The sequence below is a fragment of the Parus major genome, chromosome 2 (genome assembly GCF_001522545.3).
Source record: "Parus major isolate Abel chromosome 2, Parus_major1.1, whole genome shotgun sequence".
NCBI lineage: Eukaryota > Metazoa > Chordata > Aves > Passeriformes > Paridae > Parus > Parus major.
In genome coordinates, this window is record NC_031769.1 from 96,293,493 (window position 1) to 96,315,485 (window position 21,993).

The following is a 21,993-nucleotide window of genomic DNA, read 5'->3' on the forward strand; positions in this document are numbered from 1 at the left end:
AAAACTACTAAGGGAAAAATTGGTGATTTCACAAATATTCTGAAATTAAGAATTTGGACTGTTATGTGTCTAGTATTTTATTTTTCATTTTTGTGAAAGGTAACTGGTTCAGTGGTTTTAATTTTAAGACAATTTTCTGTATGCCCTCTTTCTTCCTTCAAGACTTTGATCTTATTTGGGGGGGGGGATAGTAACTGGAGAGTTTTTGTTTTGATTTGATTTGATTTTAGCCTGATTTGTCCCCTTAGTTTTCTAGTTGCACTTTGGATGTACCATACATCTGTAATTTTGCTGGCATGGCTATCTTTTCTCATTGAATGAACCCATATTCTCTGGATAGTTTTGTTTATTGACTGCATTTTATGAAGCATGTTGTAGTCTATCTCTGCTGTTTTATTTCTAAGTTTATTTTTTTACTTCAAAGCAAATTAGCTCTCTGGGCTGACTTGCTGAGTTTGCTGCTGCCAAAAATTGCAGTCTTGTTTTGTTTATCACTGAATTCTCTGAGGCTACAATGTTGTATTACTGTATTTACATCTCAGTATAAGGTCTTTGGTTACTACTTTCTTGGATAATTTTGCAGGAACTTCATTCAAATAAATCTTTGACAGAGAGACCAATGTATTTTTAATACTGGCTTCATTTTTGCTGTTGACTCTATTTTCAAATAGGAACTTCCTGCAGGGTTTTGTATTGCTGTGACACATTGATCATTATTATTTTTAATTATTATTCTTAAAACAGAACCTTTCCTTTACTTACTTGATTTATTTGAAAGTATGAATTATTGATCTCTTCATCCTTACAAGAAGGGCTTGAAAATAAGAGTACATAGTGTTGTTTATGATTGAGTACTATGGATGACACTTTGTTTCCATGTAAGGCTTCTGTAACAGTTTCTTATTGGCTAGAATGTGTTTTCTTCAGAATTTATGACTATAACATTGGTGAAAACTTTACTGGAATTTTACATTTTTGCTCCATTTATGTTTACATGCAGTATCTTCTCTTGCATACTATCAAGTAATCTCTAGATCACCTCTAATTAATATTCAATATATGCACATTCGGCACTTATTTTTAACCTGTTGGTGAAAATAGAGGCTTGAAATTTTATCATTATATATCCAGTAGCTATAAGATATTAGCTAAAAAGTCTTATTTGCCTACTTTTCCTCAAGGAAGGCAACAGCACCATGATTAAATTTTATGCAGTTCATAAGCTGCTGAAATTGAGGTTTTCTCAGGAATTTATGCCCTTCACCACTTTATTTATTTAGGGCATCAAAGGGATCATACTATTGTATAAAAAACACTGAAAAAACTGTGAACTTTGTTGGTGAACATATAAATTTTAAATAAAGTCTCATTTGTGGAGATTTTTCCTTGAAGAAATTTTTCCAAACAAACCGTTTTCTCTCCCTTAACACTCAATAGAAGCTGTGATCAGTGAGTTGCTGTCAATTATGTGAATTAAAAGTTCATATATCTAGATGATTAAAGAACAGTTTTCTCAGCTGTTTGTGACTGGAGCCCTTCCTGTGTTAGTGAGGCACCTGCTGAGAGGGTGTGCTGGTTTCAGCTACAGAAATGATTAAGTAGTCTTCTGACTGTCCTCTATCTCAATATCTTTGGCAGTGAGTTCTTGTCTCAGGGTGCAGAAAGAACCACAATTTCTCTCAGCAGACTCTAGACTTCTAACACTGAAATGACAAATTAAAGATGTTTAAATTTAGGCTTTGGGAAATATGGAATTTTTGGCTACCAGCAACAGAGTTCAGTTGAATTGTGTTTCCCGCTTCTCTTTCATGTTTATGCTTTCATTTAAAGATAAAAATAATTTATATAAACTTGCACTACAAAGATTCTGTCTTTCTCTGAGTGAAATGAGATACATACACTTATTTGAATGCTCAGAACTCTTTCATCTTACTTTCTCCCCCTATCCTGTATCAGAGGGGCAGTGATAGAGCAGCTTTGATGGGCACCTGGCAGCCAGCTGAGGCCAACTCACCACACAGTCCAGGTATGTTAAATACAACAACTTTGTCACATTTCCTCATTTGCTACTGCACAGATATCAGCAGTAGCACATGTATGAGGAAATAGAATGTGAGCTGGTGCATTAGATAGAGCAGATCTAGTGGGGTGCTGTACCAAACCTCCTGTGCCCAGGGATACAGAAACAGCAGAGCACATGATGTAAAAGGAAATTACGATAAAGGTGATGCCTTCCTCCCTCACTGCTATGTAGCCAGGCTGACACCTGAAGAGAATGGAATGAAAGCTGATAAATCACATTCAGGATCTGTGCAAGTAAATTAAACAATCCTGGGAAACCTTTCCAGACTTAGTTGTGGATGCTAAGATGGTAGCATTGATTCCAATAGACTCAGTTTGTACTTCTCCAGGCAGTTTTTTAGCCTTGCTTAGGAGTTGACGTGTGCTCCAGTGTTGCCCTGAAAATTAAGCCTTCTGATAATAGTTTTCATAGTTTTAGTAACTTTCCCATGAAAGTCCTGTAAACATAAGTTGTTTATCACATTCCTTCTAAGATTCCTTCTTTTGATGGATGTTTTGCATGACCAGTGTGGTTGGGAAGGTGGTAATTTAATTATCCAATCCCTGGTCATTGTTGAGAATCTATAAATACTGCAGTCAGAGAATAAAGTCATGGGATTTTGTTCTGACACTGAGAGTGGTCGTGTGAGTCATTTTGTGCCCTTTAGCGACAGTCCAGAGCTTCATGTTCCTAGTTATTTCAATATTTAATTTGCTTTCAATGTTGATCTCAGCTTCGTGTCTACATGCATAACTTTCTGTTGCATTACTTTTCTCTCTTGGTGTCCTGTGTATCTTGCTGTAAGGAGTTAAAGAGCACTGTCTCAAAAGCTCTCAAGGCCATGGAAGGAATTTGCCATAAGATAAATCACCAGAGTGGGAACTTGAGATAGGCACAGAAGGAAGGAATTTGCAATAGGAAGGTGCTGATTCCTGGTCTGGTAAAGGGGTGACCTGGTTAGCACATCCCTCTTAATACATATGGACAAAAATTCCCACTGTGGCAAATTGTGTGGAAGGAAGCGACTCCTCCTACATGTGTCACCAGTCAAACAAAGACCAACATGTTTTTTCACACAAATCAACCCCAAGGGATCTACTATCAAGAACCTCAGTTACCCTGCCTCAGAAGTGGCTGCTGACACCCACCCTAGCCCCTTTTTACCCTTCTATCATAAGTATTTCACTAAATTTTTGAAGTAGCTTTAGAAAATTAATAAAAATGAGCCAACACAATATTTGGGGCTCTATCACTGCCATGTGTAATGTCTCCTTCTTCAGCTTGTGTTATGTAGCTTGTAAACTCTGAGAAAATCCTGTGTTTGCATAATGGGACTTCAATCCCATCTGAAGGCACCTGTGTAATGAAAGTGATTAATATAGTATATCACTGTTAGATGATTTTTCCAATTCTGCAGAATAATAGTGAAGGTGCTTTTTTCAGGTCCAGATTACTTTACTGGATTTGTTTAAATTTAGTAGGCATTATAAAATCTGTGAAATGTTACTGATTTGCATTTCAGAGTGGTGAGAAAGCATAACATTGGAGTTTTAGAAGTGCAAATTTCCTTAGTGTCTTTCTTTATCAAAGGATGTTAATGGATTACAGACTCAGACTTGATTCACTACCAAATAGAAATACCATAGAACTCAGAGCAATTTACATGCTTACATAAGTCCTATATTTCATGAAAAAAAAAAAAATGGTTTCAAGGACAATATTGAAGACTCATTTTACCTTTTTAGTCATATGTTTTATCTCAGGACTTTTAAACTGTATTTAAAACCAGCAAGGTGAATAAATAATTATTGTATTAATATAACTTACAATTATGTATATATTATTAAAAGTATTATATACAACTATATTTTATTAATTTTATAACTGTATTTGTCCATTCATATTAATATTATATATTAAAGATTTTATTTTTTTTTTGTAAGACTGCAAATAAATTATCTTTTTCTATACCTGACTTGAAATTGTTCTTTGGCTTAAAAAAAAAAAAAAGTAGCTAATGTGTTACAGAATTTCACAAATTCTAGTTTGTGAATGAGTTGTGATTGACCTTGATGGGTAACAAAAGAGTTTTTTAGACTGAATTAGAAGAACGTGGGCTTTTCTTTTTAATATGTAATGCCTTATAGATTTTTTTTATCATGCTCTTTGGTATCTAATAGCATCCCATTTCTGTTTTTTCCTTGAAGATGAAAATTTTCTTGAAGGACCACAGAATTTTTATTGTTGATTATGCAACTTGAACTCAGTGTAGTTGAACTAGTGTATCAAAGTTAAGTACATAGTATTTCTGTGGGTAATAAACACTCTGAAGTTCTTTGGGGGATTGATTCTGAATAAACCTCTGATTCCAGGAAAAAAAAAAAAAAGCTTGTAGCTAGTCCTTATGCCTGCAAAAATTATTTTCTTTAAATACAATAAAGCTAGTTTTTCTCATATAAAAAAAACAAAACCTCTAAGCATTCGATTTAAATATTATGCCAGAAATACACTCTCAAATGGAGTTTCTATAACAGAACTCAATCACTTCTGCAATCTAATATCTATTTCCTATTGCATTAGAAATTGGGTTTTGGACAAGAAAAAACTCATTCACTGCTGATAGAATACACTACAAATAAACTGTTCAATATTGAATTCATATTCATTTATACCCAAGATCAAAGCTAAAACTTTTTGTAAAAATCTTTGTGTGAGGCTTGAAAATTACATTTGCTGTGATGTATCCAGGGTTTTAATTTAACATTATGGTTTAGATAATGGTGAGACATGAAGGGGAAATGCAAAGGAATAAATGATTCTTTTTTCTAATTTTTAGTAAATATTTGGAGTTCTGATGCATTTAAAGTTGTCATTTAAATCTTGTAACATAATCCAGATAGATAATATAAAATAAAATGCACCCGTACCGTTTTTTTTCATGCTTTTTTTTTATGAGGTTTGGTGGCAGTATTTGGATCATGTTTTTTGTTGCAGTGGAGACACTGTAAAACATTTGGAGGCAGAAAATCTGGTGGCTGCTCTTCATGTTAGTGTTAGCTTTTCATGTGTGTGTCAACCACAGACAGATGAAAACATAGACATGTCTCAAGGATTATGTGATTTCTAGTCCTGTCCCCACTTCCCAACCCCTGCCTGATGTCTCACTCTGCTGTAGTTAATGGAGATCCTATGGCTACATAAATGAATACTGTAACTCATTTGCCAAAACTAACGTTTATTATTAATAATATTAATAATACTAACAATATTAACTAATTAATTAATAATATTAAGTAATAACAGATTTAATATTAATAAGATATTTATTTGTCATGATTTTGGTATAGATTTTTCATGGGATTGATTGATACAGTAAAATATATGGAAACCCAGTGTATTTACAGATCCCACAGTTTGTATTTAAGTTTGGAAATAGTCTAGGTGTTGGGTACAAGGATATATGTATATGCAAATCACTACAGGTGGAACAACATGGGCTGTTGATGCTTAAAGATTTTTAGCCTTTTTCATATTTGTATATTTGCAGATTTGTAATATATATTAATCTAGCTTCCAGTACTTTCCTACTGCCTCTCATAGTTTACCTAATTACTTATTAATATATTCCTGAAATTCTGTTTAGTCTTATTCTTAAGAAGACAATTCCTGACAAAGACATCTTTTTCTCTACCAGAATTTAAGAGGCATAACAAGAAAATAAGGCAAAGAAGCCCCTGGACCAACTCCAAGGGGCTGACCTAGGGGTGGGTTGCTAAAGTAACTAATCTCCTATTTGGATGTATTTGGTGAATTAATTCACCCTATAAAAACTGTAGAAATATTGTACCATGTGTGCATATAGCAATATTTTGTTCACCTGAAAGCTTTCTTTAGAGATTTATTTGGTTTTATATTGTCATTCTTAATGCATTTTGTTTGGAAAGTTTTCATGTTTTATACCAGGCAACACTGTCACACAGCAAATAGATTCAGCTGAACGTTTTATGAAATTTTATCTGAGCATTAGATGTAAGAGGAAGTCAGAAGCATCAATCTGTTTGGCTGCAGCACATATATTTGGGGTATCTTTTGTGAATCTATATCTTTTTCTGATGGATTTTTCCCAGTTGATACCGTTTGACTAAGACCTGTTGTTGACAGAATGCTTGTTTGCTGTGGGGCATCATACAGAGATTTTTCTTATACTTATTTGTTCTTTAGTGCTTCTTTTTAGTTGTTTTTTTTCTGCCTATTTGCTTTCCAAAGTGTTGGAACACAAAATTAATAGCTATTTTTATTGCTTGAATTGGAATGCAACATTGGTTTAGAAGCCTTTTCATTAATACTTTATTATAAATCACTAGCAGGATTTCATAAGACTGAAAACAAACTTGTTTTTGTAAGATCAAGAACATTTCTGTGTGGATATATATATTAGTTTGAGACAGATAGATTAAGTATAGTAATTAAACTAAAGACAGACAATTAAGAAATAGGATTCATTTTTATTAGAGCAAGTGATCATGCTTTTTTTTTTTTTTAAATAAATGTCATCACAAAAAACCCAAAATTAATGATCTGATTATCAGGCAATTGTTTTGATTGAAATCCCCTTGTAAGAAGTCCCTATCTGGAGGCAATGCAACTCTAAATCAAACAAAGGATCTCTTCATTAAGCAGAGCAGAGTTTTCACAGAATTCTTAAGACCTGTGACACATGTGCCATAAGCAGGAAGAGATCAATATTAGCCCTCCACCTAGATGATAATTACAATTTGCTAACATTGCCTGTTTAAACAGTGTAGCACTTTTACACTGTAAGAGAAAATTAGTTTGAGAATGATAGAATTTTTCAAGTAGTTTCTCTGATCAAGAGCTGATGATAATGAGTTCAGTGCAACAGTGCAGAGAATAGAGCAGTTCCTCTAGAGGCACTTTGCAACATGCTCTTCCTTCTTGATGATAGACACATCCCTCTTCCATAGCCCTAGCGTTTACTACACTGTAGAAGCAAGCTGGTTTTTCACAGTCTGCAAATCAATCCCAAGTAAATGCCCTTTCTGTGAGTCATTTCTTGAATTTGCAAACTTGAATGCGAAGTGTCTGTCTACAAGTGGTAATACATGTGGTGACTTATGCACAGAGCACAAGGAGTAACAGCCTCCAAATAAATTCTCCTCACTGCGGTTGCAACCACTGCCTTAATGAAATCTTATGTATATTATTTCTTACCTTTCAAAGACTGTAGGAGTGGAATATATTTACTTACTTATCTTTCTGATGGAAATTTCTCTGGACTTCATGTAGTCACTTTCTAGAGAATTACTCAGACAGAATAATGAATAACATAATTCTGTAGATGGAGTCAAATTGGATGTCAGTGAGAATGTTTCAAAAAAATTATTCATTTTTCATTCATAAAAACAATGGAAAGAGAGATATATTTGGTTTTCATTATTTTCCTCAGGATGTAATATAATATAACTCTAAGAATAAAACTGCAGGTAGCACTTGCTGAGGTAACAATCCAGATGGTGGGAAGGTGAATTGAAAATGTGACTTTCTGGAATTTGAACTGAATATCTCCTTCTGAACGAGACTTTTTAAAAGCCCACAAAACCCGTGTCAGATTATTCTTCAACCATGCCCAAAATAAGTATGCTACAATGTTGTAGTTATTTCTGTTATAAGCAAACTCACAATACTTTCTTTGCTCAGTGTAATGCAGGTAATTAAATGTCAGTTTGACAATAGTGTCTTTTTGCAACACCAAGGATAAGCGTCATGATCCATGAAACAGATACCAGTGGAGTTTGCTCAGCAACAGTCGGTTCTGTCAGGAATCTCAAGAGATCACCCCAGCAACACTTCCTTTTTTAAACCAGATTTATTAAATCCTGGTCTCTTGCAGTTTTATCAGCTCCTGCTATTCTAGGAAATATCAAATTTGAACCAATTTAAACTCCTTAGTTGATACTACAAAAATTAGTCACATCAGAGGTATCATTCAGGTGTGATTCAGGGTCTTGGTTACTATTAATGTTGCAAAGAGTGGTATAAGTTCAGTGTGAGATGAGAAAAATTGGATTTTTTTTCAGAAATATAAAGAATTTTTAAGTCATCAAGAATGTCTCTATAGTGCATTTTCCCCTAGATTTCAAAGAAATATCATAATTACGGCATCACAGCTTGCCAAGAAAACACTTCAGAAATAATAAAGATTTTGAATGGCTGGTCTTGGTGAGTAAAGATTATATTTGCTGGGTTTTCCTGCCATGGAAACAATAATGAGAATCTTCGAAGTGAGCAAAGCTTTTACTAATGATTTTTTTAGATTACAAAAATGTAGTAACTTATGTGAATAATATAAAAATAACTATTTAAAGCTTCAAAGAACCTTCTTCAAAATTTTTACGCCTTAGAGAAAGAAAGTGTTTGGAACACAAGGAAAACAAAGTTCTGAGGTGAGATGGAGAGCTGGAAAACATCCATGAACTCCTGGCATTTACAACTTTAGTATCAGAGAGTAGTTGGTAATATATTGAATGACATGAAAGTGCAGCTGACACTTTGCAGAATTGTGTGATTGAGTAAAAAGTGAAAAAGCACATCCACCTTATGTTATTATAGAGAACAGAATTGTCATTGTCCGTATTTTTTAAATTCTCTTTACATTCTGAGATTTTTTGCCAACATTTTGTTTTACACAAGAAACCATGTTTAGTGCTCCAGAGTAAATCTGTTCTAGACAGTGCAGCATTTTTTGATGAGCCCTTCACTTTTGATGGACCTTTCTTTCAGTACTTATAATCACAGCCCTGGAAAAGTACTTACTATAGTACTAGAAAACAATATGGGCATGGTTATGTGGTCACTTGCAATGTTTATTTTTAGTGCAGTCACTAACTGCACTTGGTCTTGGTCTATGCTAGCTGCCATTATTCTAGCTGATTACCAGGTGTGGTTTGCAATTTGCAGAGGTCAAGACTGGGAAATATGGTAAACCCACCCTGTTTTGAAGGACAAAATTCACCTTAAAACCTTGCAGATAATGAATTTCATATCCTATGATGGCTTCAAGCCTTTTTTCTGTTTAAGATGGTAGAAAAGCAGTGCATATATATCTGTATTGTAGGAATTAGTGATTTTTTTAATGATATTGACTAAAAATAACACTCTGGCATCTGAATTTTTATTTTATGGTAAAGGGTGATTTAAACATCATGGCACAAAGGTCTTACAGATGTGTTTTATGTAAGCGTCATGTCTGTATATGCGTATATATATAAAAATCTTAGAGCAGATTTGATTTCTAATCCATAAATGTTTTTCATGAAGAAACACATTTTTTGTGGTATTAAGTGGTTATTGTGATAGTCCACAACAGGTAGGAATTACACTGCAAATTGTAACAAAGAAAAAAATTGCTTTGTAAAACCTTGTTGATTCAAAAACACACAGACGCATCACCAATGGAATGGATGTTTATTTTGAAATGTTAGAGTGAGGCTGAATAGCAGAGTAATATTTGTTGCTTTTTCCAAAATATTCTGGTAAATTTGTGTTAATAGATGCTATTATATATAGCTATTTTTTAATGCATAATTAAAACAGAAGAACGAAAACAAGACCCATCTGAAATAAAGAAAACAATATCATAAGTATACATTTACTATTCAATTAATTTTTGAGTATATTCTTCTAAGAATTAAATGAAGTGGATTCTCTTTTTCATCAAAGTACCTCTTATTATTGCACAAATAATTTAAATTTAATTCTGGTGTTATATAACTTAAAGCAGGGAAGCAGGATATTTAGACATTTTATTTTGTTAAGAGAGGTGTTTTTTTTTCCCCAGAAGCAATATAATCTGAAATCTCAGAGCAGAAACAGTTACTTTGCCTATGCAGCTCTTTACCTGAAAATAAAAAAATTGTTTTTAAGAGGGAAATGTATTCAAAGGTCCATCCAAATAATTTCTTGGTCTCAGTTTACATTAAAAGAGCTATCAAATACAGTAATCTCTTCCCAGAACATTTCTGTATTCTCAAATTTTCAGACTCTTATTATGATGATGAATTAATAGGAACCATTAGGAAGATACACCCCAAGGTTTTCACGAATCCTTCTTTTTTCTTTTTAGGGAACAGATTGTGCCATGCAGGGCAATTGTAGATCTGCATTAGCATAGGAGTGAGGCTTAGGGCAACGCTGCATCTCCTCTGAAGAATACAAATAAAAGGACAGCCTTTGTATCTAAGCAACAGTCCTGCCTGATGCTGAAGGAGAACATCATCTCTCATGCCTAACTATTCCTTCAACATGAATGAACCCCTGGAGGCACTTGTATGAAGACTTGCTTGCGCTCCAGGGCTGCCAATCTGAAAAATTTAAAATAGAGTACCTTATTTCCTAGGTTTACCACAGTTCTCCAAACAATCACAGGAGAATTGAACTAGCTCAATAAATGACTGCATTTGTATCAGTTGTTTAGATTAACACCACGTCAATCCCTACTTCGGTCAAAGCAGTTGGGAGTTTTTCGGATGTCAGTGCAGAAATCACGACAACTAGGTTGTGATTCCTACCACACAGAGCTCTCTGCTGAGAACCAAAGCTAATTCAGTCTGAAGGATACAGAAAACCCTACAGATCTGTAGATGTTTACAGACTGCACTGGATTCTTCCTCTATATCAATATTACAAATTTTGATAAATCACTGAGACTTCTTCTGGAAAATAGCAATAAAATCACTGAGAATAAGAAACCATCTTTATAATGTTTCTATCTTTTTAGAATTTTGAGGAGTAAGAAGATGGTACATTTTCTAATAAGCTTTTTCACTGTTTCTATGAATTTAAGATGGACTAAATATGGTTCTTTATGATATAAGAATGATAGAATGGAGAGAAAATTGTTTAAGACATGCTAGAATTATTGCCATGGACCCATAAAAGGATGTTAATGGAAAATGAAGCAGCAACTGTGGATTAATATTTGCAAACTGAAAGTGTGAACATACAGCTGTATTGTAGCTATACATTGACAAAATGTTCTTTGAGATTACACTGCTTTTAGTCCTAAAAGCAGTAATCATCATGCTGTTCCACCTTTTCTCTTCAATGTCATAAAACCCTGTTTTTGAAAGCAATTTTTTTATTAAATCTCCACGTTTCTTTTAGATTATGAGCAAACTGCAAATTACTGAAACTGCTGTTAATTTTGCCCACTGAGGAAACACAGAGACTTAGTGGTGGAAATGGGGAAAAAAAAGTTCCTTTTACTAAGTTTCAAGCTTTACTTTGAGTACTGGAAATAACTGCAGAATGCATGTGAGCATTTAATTTATAGGGTAGGCAGATATTTGTCATTTTCCTTCTTTGAGTTTTGAGAGGGCAGGGTACTAGAATTTCTTGTTCTCATCGATCAAAGCCATGGTTCCCTAGCCTGTGTATTATGTCAAGGACAAATTCTGCTAATTCCTAGAATGTAGATTTATCTGATTTTTGCTGTAATATCTAAAGAGTAATTGCATTCTGTGCAATGCTCTTTAAGTAAGAATGGTATCTACATCCAAACAATTGTCTGAATGAGAATAAGCTAAGGAGTGGTCTTGTTTGTTTATCCATTTCCCCAGCAACAAGCTGTGTGTAATACCATTAATAAAACCACAAAAGTCCAATTATATAAAGAACTAATGGATCTCTCTTTAAAAGCTACATAATCTAGGATAAAATCAATATCTAAGATGCACTGATCTTCCTTTCATTTTTCTACTATAGCAATACATCTTGGGAGAACAGCAGTCTTTATAAGTCTGACAGATAAGAAGGTGGTTTGCTTTCTGTTGTTGCTGAGCCAGTCTGAACACCTGCTCTGCTCCTGTGTAATTTCTCTGCACACAGCTTCAAATAGTGTTTGATGATCACCCACAGCATTTGTAATAAAAACTGAATAAGAACTCCATACAGACAAAATAAATGCATCTCTAGTGAGCTTTAATGTGGGTTTGAGATATGGAAGAAAATATAGTTCTTCAATATTAAATAAGACTTTCTCACTGAACTAGAGGTAGACATTGATCTTCAGTTCTGCAGTCAAAGAAGAAATACAGCAAAGACTGCTTTTATTTTGCTGGAATGGGCAAAAGAAATCTAATTCAAGAATGAAGAGCAGTCACATGAAAACAAAGAAGACATGCAAAATATTTTCCAGTTGGCAAAAAGACTGCATCACACTGTTCTGTATGTAGACTTTGCAATGGTAATCTGGGCTTCACAGTCCCTGAGCTGGAATGTAACAATGGGCAGGCTTAAGAGACAGTTAAGACTTCATCTGAAGCATTCGAGAGGACAAATACCAGCACAGTGAATGTGACCTGCCTACCCTGTGCCAGTTTGTGCACCTGCCTAAAATCGAAGGATTCTACTGATTTCAGCACAGAAATATCATTCATGTGATCCTATGCTTTATTTGATTTGTCAGCCAGCTCCTGCAATCAAGTCCAAAGTTTTTGTTTGAACCTTATGTTGACTTCTCAATCACTTGAGAAAATGGATAATTTTTTCAGAGGTTGTGTCGCTCTATTAGGAACGGCGAGAAGTGACACAGACTCTCTAGGAGTCAATTAGGAGAATTTCTCATAGTTTATTACTTCAGGTCTCCTTATAGACCGATATGTGGAAAGTGCAGAAAGGAAACTCTTATTGGTTAGTAAACTGCTACATCACCATCATTGGTCAGTGGGGCACACACCTGTTGACCTTCTCCTGCAAAGAAAACAAGGGAAAGACAAACAGCACCTGCAAGGGCTGTTTTCTGTCTTTGAGGATTGTTTTGAATCTTCCTTATGAATTCCCAGGCTACTTTCTCAGGCTGGACTGAGAAAGCTATGTGGCCTGTAATTTCTACAGGCTCTCTGTTTCAGAGTTAGCATCCACAAGGTAGGACTTGAACAGTAATGGGGTGTTGGGGCTTGCTTTTCCAAGGAGTAGCTCAGGAGTGAGAGAGCAATACTGTTATCCTATGGATCTCTTCAAAATAATTTTTTCTTGTTGATTTTGCCAGTCTTGGTTTGGTATCACAAAACACTTGCCTGGATATCTCATAAATATTTAGATTATTTTAGATGTGGTTTGAGAAAAATATTTTAAAAACAAAATATCTTGAGTCCTATAGTCAAACCCTGTTTAATTTCTGAATTTGAAAGCTATGCTAATATTATTCTACAGTATTTAAGTATATTTAGTACTGACTTCTACACTCAGTGCCTGCCACTATAAATAATGGATGATATATTGAAAAATAAATGTGAAAGAAGAGTCCATTCCTATAACAAATTCAATTCAATGTCATCCAAAAGCTATAAATATTTCTTTCTTTAGCAAAAGATTCTGGTTTGTTTTTTTTTTTTCTTTAATAAGAATTTGCTGAAGATAATCTGCTTAAATAAAAGGACTATTTTCAACCAACCATGTTTGATTTTTGCTGATGACCTTTATGAGAAAAACCTCCCAACAACAACAACAAAAATAAAAAAAACACCAAAAAATTTTGTTTACAGAAACAAATGGCTGTTATAAATCTCTGCTGGGTCTGATAATATGTATTTTAAATCCTATTAATTAAATGCCTTCAGCAAAACCAATTTGCCTTGTTGGAGTTTCTGTTAGTCTATCTTAAATGTCATCAACACACAGAAGAGACCTCTGAGCTGTTTGTGCTGCTGCAGCACATGGATTATGCAGTGTATCGTGGAAGGGCACTGTCTCACCCCAGTACCATCTGCTTCAAAGTGCAGGGGGAAATGCTGAGCACTTCCCTTAGTTTCATGCCATAAAAACAGTGAATAGGAGCTCATTAGCCTACAGCAGCTCCCATTGTAATCACATTATATTCATGCAGAGAAAATTGCCTGCCTGAACAGTAAGTCCTTCCTATTGTTTAACACTGGTTGGATGCTTCCTGCCATTTCTGCATCCCAGATCACTTTAATTGTTTTCTCTACTGGAGAAATATTTTGTGGACTTTCAATTTGAACAACATTCTGCAATGTCTAGTGAAAATTATCACTTTATAGAGCAATAGTCTGAATTGGAACATGATTGGAATTTTTCTCATGTTATCATTTTTCTCGTTAATTTTCTTACAAGAAAAAATTAAATGATCTTGATAAAAAGAAAAATCACTGGTTCAGATACCAAAAAGGCAAACTGTGTAAAAAGTAATCAAGTAGATTGCAAGCTCTCTGAAATATTACTCCAGTACCTTCCCCTCCCACTGCCCAAGTTGCACAGTCCTTGCAATTTTGAATTTTTTTTTTTTTAATTTTGATAATTGGTATGAAAAGCAGTAAGCAAAATAGGCTCTTCAACATTTGAGTTTCATCCTGATGAAGGTTAAACAGAAGTGGTAGATGGGCTGAACCTTTTGTATTTCTCTGTGGTTTCCATTGTTTTCTATGGGGCTGTGCTGCTTTGCTCTGGTGGTAAATCTCAACCAGAATTATTACTTACTTACATTTGCAGGGTTAGGTTTGAAAAGCACCCCACTCTATTTGCTCTTCTAGCAGTACATACCAATGAATGAAAACCACTCAAATATAATATTTTCACCTTTTTTTTTCTATTTGAAACCTTCACCTATTTCTTTTGCTGTGCTGTGTGTAAGGATAGGAATTGTGAAGCAAGGTTTGCTGCAATGTGTTCTGCTGTATGTACACTAATATGCTCCAAGAAGGTAAATTTGGTTGTGGATGTCAACTATTCCATGCTAAGTCTGCTTCTCTTCACTGTGAATTCAGTGAGTACAAACAGCTACTGGCTTGCACATTTTGCTTAAATGAGGGCATCAAGAGGAAAATTTGTAAAATACTTCATAGCCTCTGAGACCTTTCACATTTCTGATGAAAAACTACTTACCATGAAACCTACAGTCGGGGTTACCAAATGAAGAGGTTTAAGTATTTTAATTGTTTTATGTTTTTTCCCATCTGTCTTTGCATCTCAGTTATGACTCAACTGAGAAACAAGAAAGCTCCTCTATAACCTTGAAAAATCAAATGTAGTTATTATGGTGGTATCAAAAGTGGCATTTATGGTGATGGTAAAAAAATAAAATATATTTTCATTTTGTTTCCCAACATACTCGGCCTCAACACCCTGCTTGGGTTTAACATCAGTCTTTGCCTGAAAGAGCTTTTATTTTATTTATTTGCTTCCTCAGTGAAAATAATTACACAGGGAGAATTTCTGGCCTTTCTCAAGGGAAAAAGAATTTTTACTGTTTTTCATTTGCAACACAGATTGAACATCAGTAATCCTATTTTTATGCAACTTTGTTTATGTTTAGAGTTTTGGTATAACAAAGAATATGAAGAGGTAGAAAATATTTCAAACAGCCTGTGGTCTAGGTACTGTACTTCTTCTGATCTACAAGTGAATTCCAAAACTTTATCCTTTTTCTTGTGGTGTTATGAGAAACCAAGGGGAACCCTTTGACCTGTATATTTTTTCCTTGTGTTTTGTGTCTTAATTTGCTTTCTTTTACCCTGTTTTCCCAGAATTTTCCTTTTAATTCCTATTACAGCCACCTCATTCCTTATGACAAGTATTTCAGATTGTCTGGAAATGACCTTGGAACTTCATTTGGTAGCACTGCACCATAGTTGGGCAACTGGTGAACCTAGCGATGCCATGCATCTCATGCCTGGAGCACTGAAGCAGAGCGGAAATGGAAAATAGTTTATTTTCATTAAAAACCATTGTAATTTATTTCTAAACTATTTTTATTTCAAGTAAAAGCTAATGAGACTCATCTAGTCCTTGAGTTTGAACTTTACATGCAAGTTCGGCATTTAAGATATTAATCTAATGGAAACACCTTTTCTCTTAAACTTCCCCATTTTGTCACATGATAAGAGAATTACCTACTTTAGTCTATATGGGGAAAAAACCTGCAGGGGATTCCTCAATATTTTAAGATTTTTTGAAAAGCTTTTTTAAATCTTCATGATATTATCAAACTGTAGAACCCAGATTCATGCTTTTACAGAATTCTGTAAAATTCTGTTTGAAATTATTTATGACCAATTTTATCTGTTAAAATGCTTTTATTTGTTATTTTAATTTTTTTTTCCAAGAAAATAACTCTGGTAATTGATAAGATTAATCTGAATTATACTATAAAAAATTAAAGGCAAATAACATGTCTTAATTCCTAAGTGCTCATTCCTTATCCACTCATTTTATTTTAGCAGATAGGCTGGTTTTCACGGCACTTTGTGCATTAGATTTGTTTATAGTCCAAACTTGGTTAATTACAATTTAAAAATGTTATTTGTTGTGGGTAAGGACAGAGAAATTTAGGAATAGGTAAATGTTTGGAATTAATATGCCATTTTCTTTAAGGTTTAAATACTTCTAATCCCCTATCTACCTTCATTAAATCTGTGAAATTGCTGTAGGCATCATTTATGGGTATGCATGTTAATCTTGATTAAAAATAAATGGGGATGTGGTTTTTGAGCACCATATAATTAAGCAAGCATTCATAATCCCATGAAGGATAGGAAATACAAATTAAACTCTTTAAGTCTTAATTGTAAAGTGCTAATAGAATGAAATGTGATTTAGTGACAAACTAGAGATTTCTGAAACTGTATTTTTGGAGGTTGAGGGGTTTCCAAGTATGGATCCAATACAACCTGCTTCATTTATTCAACAAACACTGTGCCAGTTTCTCTCCATGTTTTGCTGGTGTCTCAAAGTGGGCTTTCTAGGGAAATGTGTAAAATAGATATACTCAGAGAGATTAGATGTTTAAAAAGACAGTTCTTATTTGAGGTGAATCTCAGAATTAAGTTACCGGATGAGATGAACAAATGTCTTATCAAGAAGGTACGAGATTTCTAAGCCCTCCAAAACACCAGCTGTGTAAATTGTCTTTTTTTTTTCACATTGTTTTCTATGCAGACTTCTGCCAGAAGTTTGTTTTTGTAATGATACATGGAAAGATGGCTCACTATTCACTATAGAAGCCTGTAATTACTTAGTTCATACTTAGTTCATACTTAGTTCATACTTAGTTCATACTTAGTTCAATAGTTTCATACTGGCTTTTGAGATATCCCAGCTTAATCAATAAAATTTCAAATTTTGCTCCTGTTCACCACACTGCTATAACTTCTTTCCATCTTAGTGTCCTCAAAATTTGTCAAAGTGTATTCCTTATTCTGTCACCTGGACCATCCATATACGAAACAGCAATGGCTTTGGAGTTGTTCAAGTTGACCTTCTGCTGTGCCCTCGAGGATTGCCAGCCAAGTTGCAATTCATGTTTGTTAATTACCTCCAGAGGGTTCTGATTTGTTTTGGTTTAGCTTTAATAAACATTGTCTTTATGATAAATTAGCTAGATGCATTTTTACTGATTATCTTCAAATATATGACAGACAGTGATAAAGTATCATAAAAGAAAGATCCATTACTGCTTGGTAGGAAAACTTCCCCCCACACTTTCCCTTTGACCTCCTGGCTCTTTTTGTGGCTAGTTTTTGGTATATTTATTGGTAAAGATTTTGAAGTGAAAATGCATTGTCTCTTTCTTTAAATACCTGTTCTTCTAATTATTCTTTGCTTAAAAACTTTATTACCTTTTTTTTATCTTGTCTATGAAACTGATTTGTTAATTTTTAAATAAGAAAGTGATCTTTTTGCTTATTTTCTGCATTCCTTCCTCTCTTCAAGCACTTACAGGGGTTGTTTTTGTGTATGTTTTGCTTTACAGAATAAATTTTATTTGCTCTAAGCAAGTTGGTTCATTTTTCTACCTGTATCAAGGAATTAGTTGTGCACAGCCATCTCTAAATTGAATTAGTTTGCAGATGGTTCTCTTATCTGTATGCTTTAGAGGGATTAAAATCTCAGGGTTCAGAGTACTGGCTGACCTCTGCAACTTTAAATTTTTTCTTCCTCTTTGTTTTAAAGCAATTTATTTATCAGTTCTAATGTCCAGGGTTTTATCCATGAAGCTTTTAAGCTTATTAGGAACCTGCCATCTGGAACAGTATATTAGGAAAAGCTTCTCAGAGGAATCAGTTATAATTATAACATATTTGTTTCGATGTGTGTGCTTAAAAAATTTATTTCTTATCATCAAGGCTTAGAAGTCAACTGAAACTCATCTTTCAGTCAAATATGCATATAGAGTGAATTAAAATTTGAGGGGGCAGGATACATAATCTAAATGAAAGCAGATGAGATATTTGGAGGGTGAAGGTTGATCATGATTTCTGTGACACATGAACAGATAACAAAGCACAAGCTCATCAAGCCTCACCAACTACTATTATGTATATTCCACCGAGTATAACTTTGATAAATAATAAGCACAGATGATTAAGTTTAATAAAGCTGTACTATTCTTCATGCTTATTTATTTATAATAATCCAAGTAATACTGTTGCCTATCATTAATTCAAACCAAAAGGTTTTTTAATGACAGAGCTAATTTTAGCAATTTTCTAAATTTAAAAGAAAAACTACAAGTATAATATTTTATAAATTTTACTGTCTTCAGTTATTTCTTTAAATGAAGAATGTTGGTTTACTGTTCACAATGTATTTATTAAAGCAGCTATGTTAGAAATGCAAACACACAGAAGCATGAAAAGAAATGTCAAATTATAGACAATATATACATAATGCAATAACATGAAGAAATATCCAGATTAGTTTGTAGCAACATGCAAACATATTGTAGGGTGGCATTGCTCAGATATGATAGTCCTACAACTTGGAAATCAACTTACAATACTAATGTGGAATTGAACCCAGATATGTTCAGACACTGATTCTACTGGCTCTGAAATGACCTTAAAATACTTTGTACGGTGCAAAGTTGACTTATCACTTATGTCTTCAAATAACTTAGATTGATGACAAAGAGAGTCACCAGAGTGTGTTTGGAGCCTCTTTTTCACTTCTGACTCTGCCCACAATGCAGAATGTTGCTTCTGGGTTGCTGAGTCTCCCATGTTAAAACGTTGCATCTTCAAGACCATGTTGTCATCATGACTGGAGGATTTTAGAACTCACAGATCTTATTAATGTTTTCATTCTTGTTTTCATGGATTTCAGAACACCATCTTATGCTTATGTCTAAGCGTAAGCATAAGGCACAGCTTTAAAAAAAAGTCCAAAGGCACAGCTAAAAAAAAATATCATCTAGCCTTTGTATATGCAGTCCACGAGGAACAAACTAAAAGGTAAGAAAAACCTTTTAACAGGTTCAATTTATACATTAATTATTTCAAACATGATACTTAATCTTTAGTGATGTTGTGAGTTAAGCAGGAATTTAATCATTATTTCAATACTGTCTATGTGATTTATTTGTGAGAGTATTTTGGGAATATTCTATTCGTCAATTTTATAGTTTGTTTTATGGTGCTAAATATTCCATATTCATCTTTAATCATTTGCTAGTTACTGTATCATGGAGTTGAAATACCTGTTTCTTTGTTAAAATTTACGTTATTTTTCTTTTGGGAAACTGGTTTTCAACCCCCTCCTTTTAGTAGTCTTTCAACACAAGCTGACCACTGGTGCTCTGCTTTAGGAAGTTTGATAGAAATCTAGAACTGTTTTATAGCTCAGGGGTCCCTTTCTTAGTCTGGCTGGAAAGCTGTTACAATAAATACAGAGTATCAGGAGGTTGTTGGAAGCTAGTTTCTAATGATGTCTGAAGTACTCCCTAAATTTATTTGGTTTAAGTTAAAGAGATTTTCTAGAAATTCTTTCAGCTGCTGGCAAACTTGGACACTCCTGCCAGTCCTCTCTGGATGAGTGAGAGCATAGAAACTGCACTAATGAACTCTGTGGTACCGCAGGATTTTTCCATCCCTGAGGAAGCAGCCACAGGAAAACATACATTTTCTTGTGATTGTATTAGCCTGGTAAAACTATATGAATTCCATTGACACAGCTGTACATTTTTCATAGCTTCCATACGAAGATTTCTCATTTGAAACAATCCTGGTATCTTGCAGAGAACTGGGAAGTGTGGGGCCTGCAGGCCAAGGGTGGTGATCCTGCCCCTCCAAACGGCTCCAACGAGGTCACACCTGGAATGTTGTGTCCAGCTGGGCTCCTCAGTATAAGAAAGACAAGGAACTACTGGAGAGGGTCCAGCAGAGCCAACAGAGATGATCTGGAGTATCTCTTGTATGAGGAGAGACTGTGGGAGCTGGGCCTGTGTATCCTGGAGAAGACTGAGAAGACTGACATAAACATCTCAAAGCTGGGTGCCAAGAGGATGGTGCCAGACTCTTTTCAGCAGTGCCTTGACAGGACAAGGAGAAAATGGCCATAAACTAAAACACAAGAAGTTGCACCTCAGCATGAGGAAAAATTTCTTCACATGGAGGGTGGCAGAGCACTGGAACAGGCTGCCCAGGCTGATTGTGGAGTCTCCCTCTCTGGAGACACAAAATCCACCTGGATATATTCCTGTGTCACCTCCTCTAGGTGAAAGTGTCTTGGCAGGGTAGTTAGACTAGATGATCTCCAGAAGTCCCTTACAGACCCTAATCATCTTGGGATTCTGATCCACTAGTGCACTGTGTGTATAGTATGTATAACTCTGTGAGTGTAGATAGAGGCTTCATCTTCTTTCTTAACTACTTCTAAGGGTCTTCTTTTTATAAGTTTTAATTTACTAAATTACTTTTATTGCATAAATATTTATTAAAAAATGGGGAGAGGCAGACTTTCAGTGCAGTTTTTCTCCAAACTTAAACTTGAATGATGATACTTCACGTGAGTTACATTGAGTACATGAATTATGGTGGGGAACAGCAGCATCTTTGATAATTTTTCATCAAATTTAGGGCAAAGAAGAAGCATAATGTCATGATGATATGACCTCTTATAATTGCAGACCTTTAATTTTCATCTAGTCAAACTGGACCAGGCTTTTAATATTTTATGTCATAAAATTTTTGTTTGATGAGATGCTGAATCTGCCACTCCACTTAGCTGCAGTTTTAGTGACTAAATATTCACATTTATCTTATAAAAAATCCTATGTGTTTGCTTAAAAGAGAAATGGATAGCAATCACTATCAGTTCTATAAATGAAAATGGAATTTATTTCTAGTAATAACAGAAAAAATAGAACAATAACAAATCAGTAGTGAAGAACTAAAATTATATTAATGATTGAGAGACAAGAAATCTTAAAAGGAATAGATAATTTTCTGTCCAAAACTGGGGAGAAGGTTAAAAATTGAATACTCTAGCTTGCTATTATCCCCTTAGTAATATTTCTTTTGCTTCACTCAATGAATATAGGGTTCTCAGAAGTATGTCTTGTATTAAAAGTTTCAGTGTTTACTTTTTTTTGGTGCTATTTACTCTGAATTGGTACTGCACAGGGAATCTTGAAATGTTTTTTAAAACAGATTTTTAAAAGGTGTTGTCCACTGCCATTTTTTTTGGATCATAATCAATTATGTTCAATATCACTAAATTCTGAGTGATCAATAATCCTAATATGAAACTACTGCTACTAAATCTTACTTATGCACCTTTTTTATTATTATAGCCTTACAAGATGTAATAAAGATATTCAAAGTGCATTTGACAATAACTGTGCAGAAATGTCCTTTTACTGTTGCAAATTTCCTGTTTTTTGCGGTTTTTTTATTTTATTTTTTGGGGGTTTTGGGGTTGGCAAGCAATCTTCTTGCTTTTAGTTTTAGCTGCCTTTTGATGTATTTTGGACTTTGTCCTTTTCAGACATATTATTTAGCATCTGCTAACATTTGTCAGTCAAAATGTTTGTCATCTCCAGTGACGAAATTTAATTACTCTTGGAAAAAAGATAAGAGTTAATCATAAAATATACAAAATATACAGAAATCATTGTT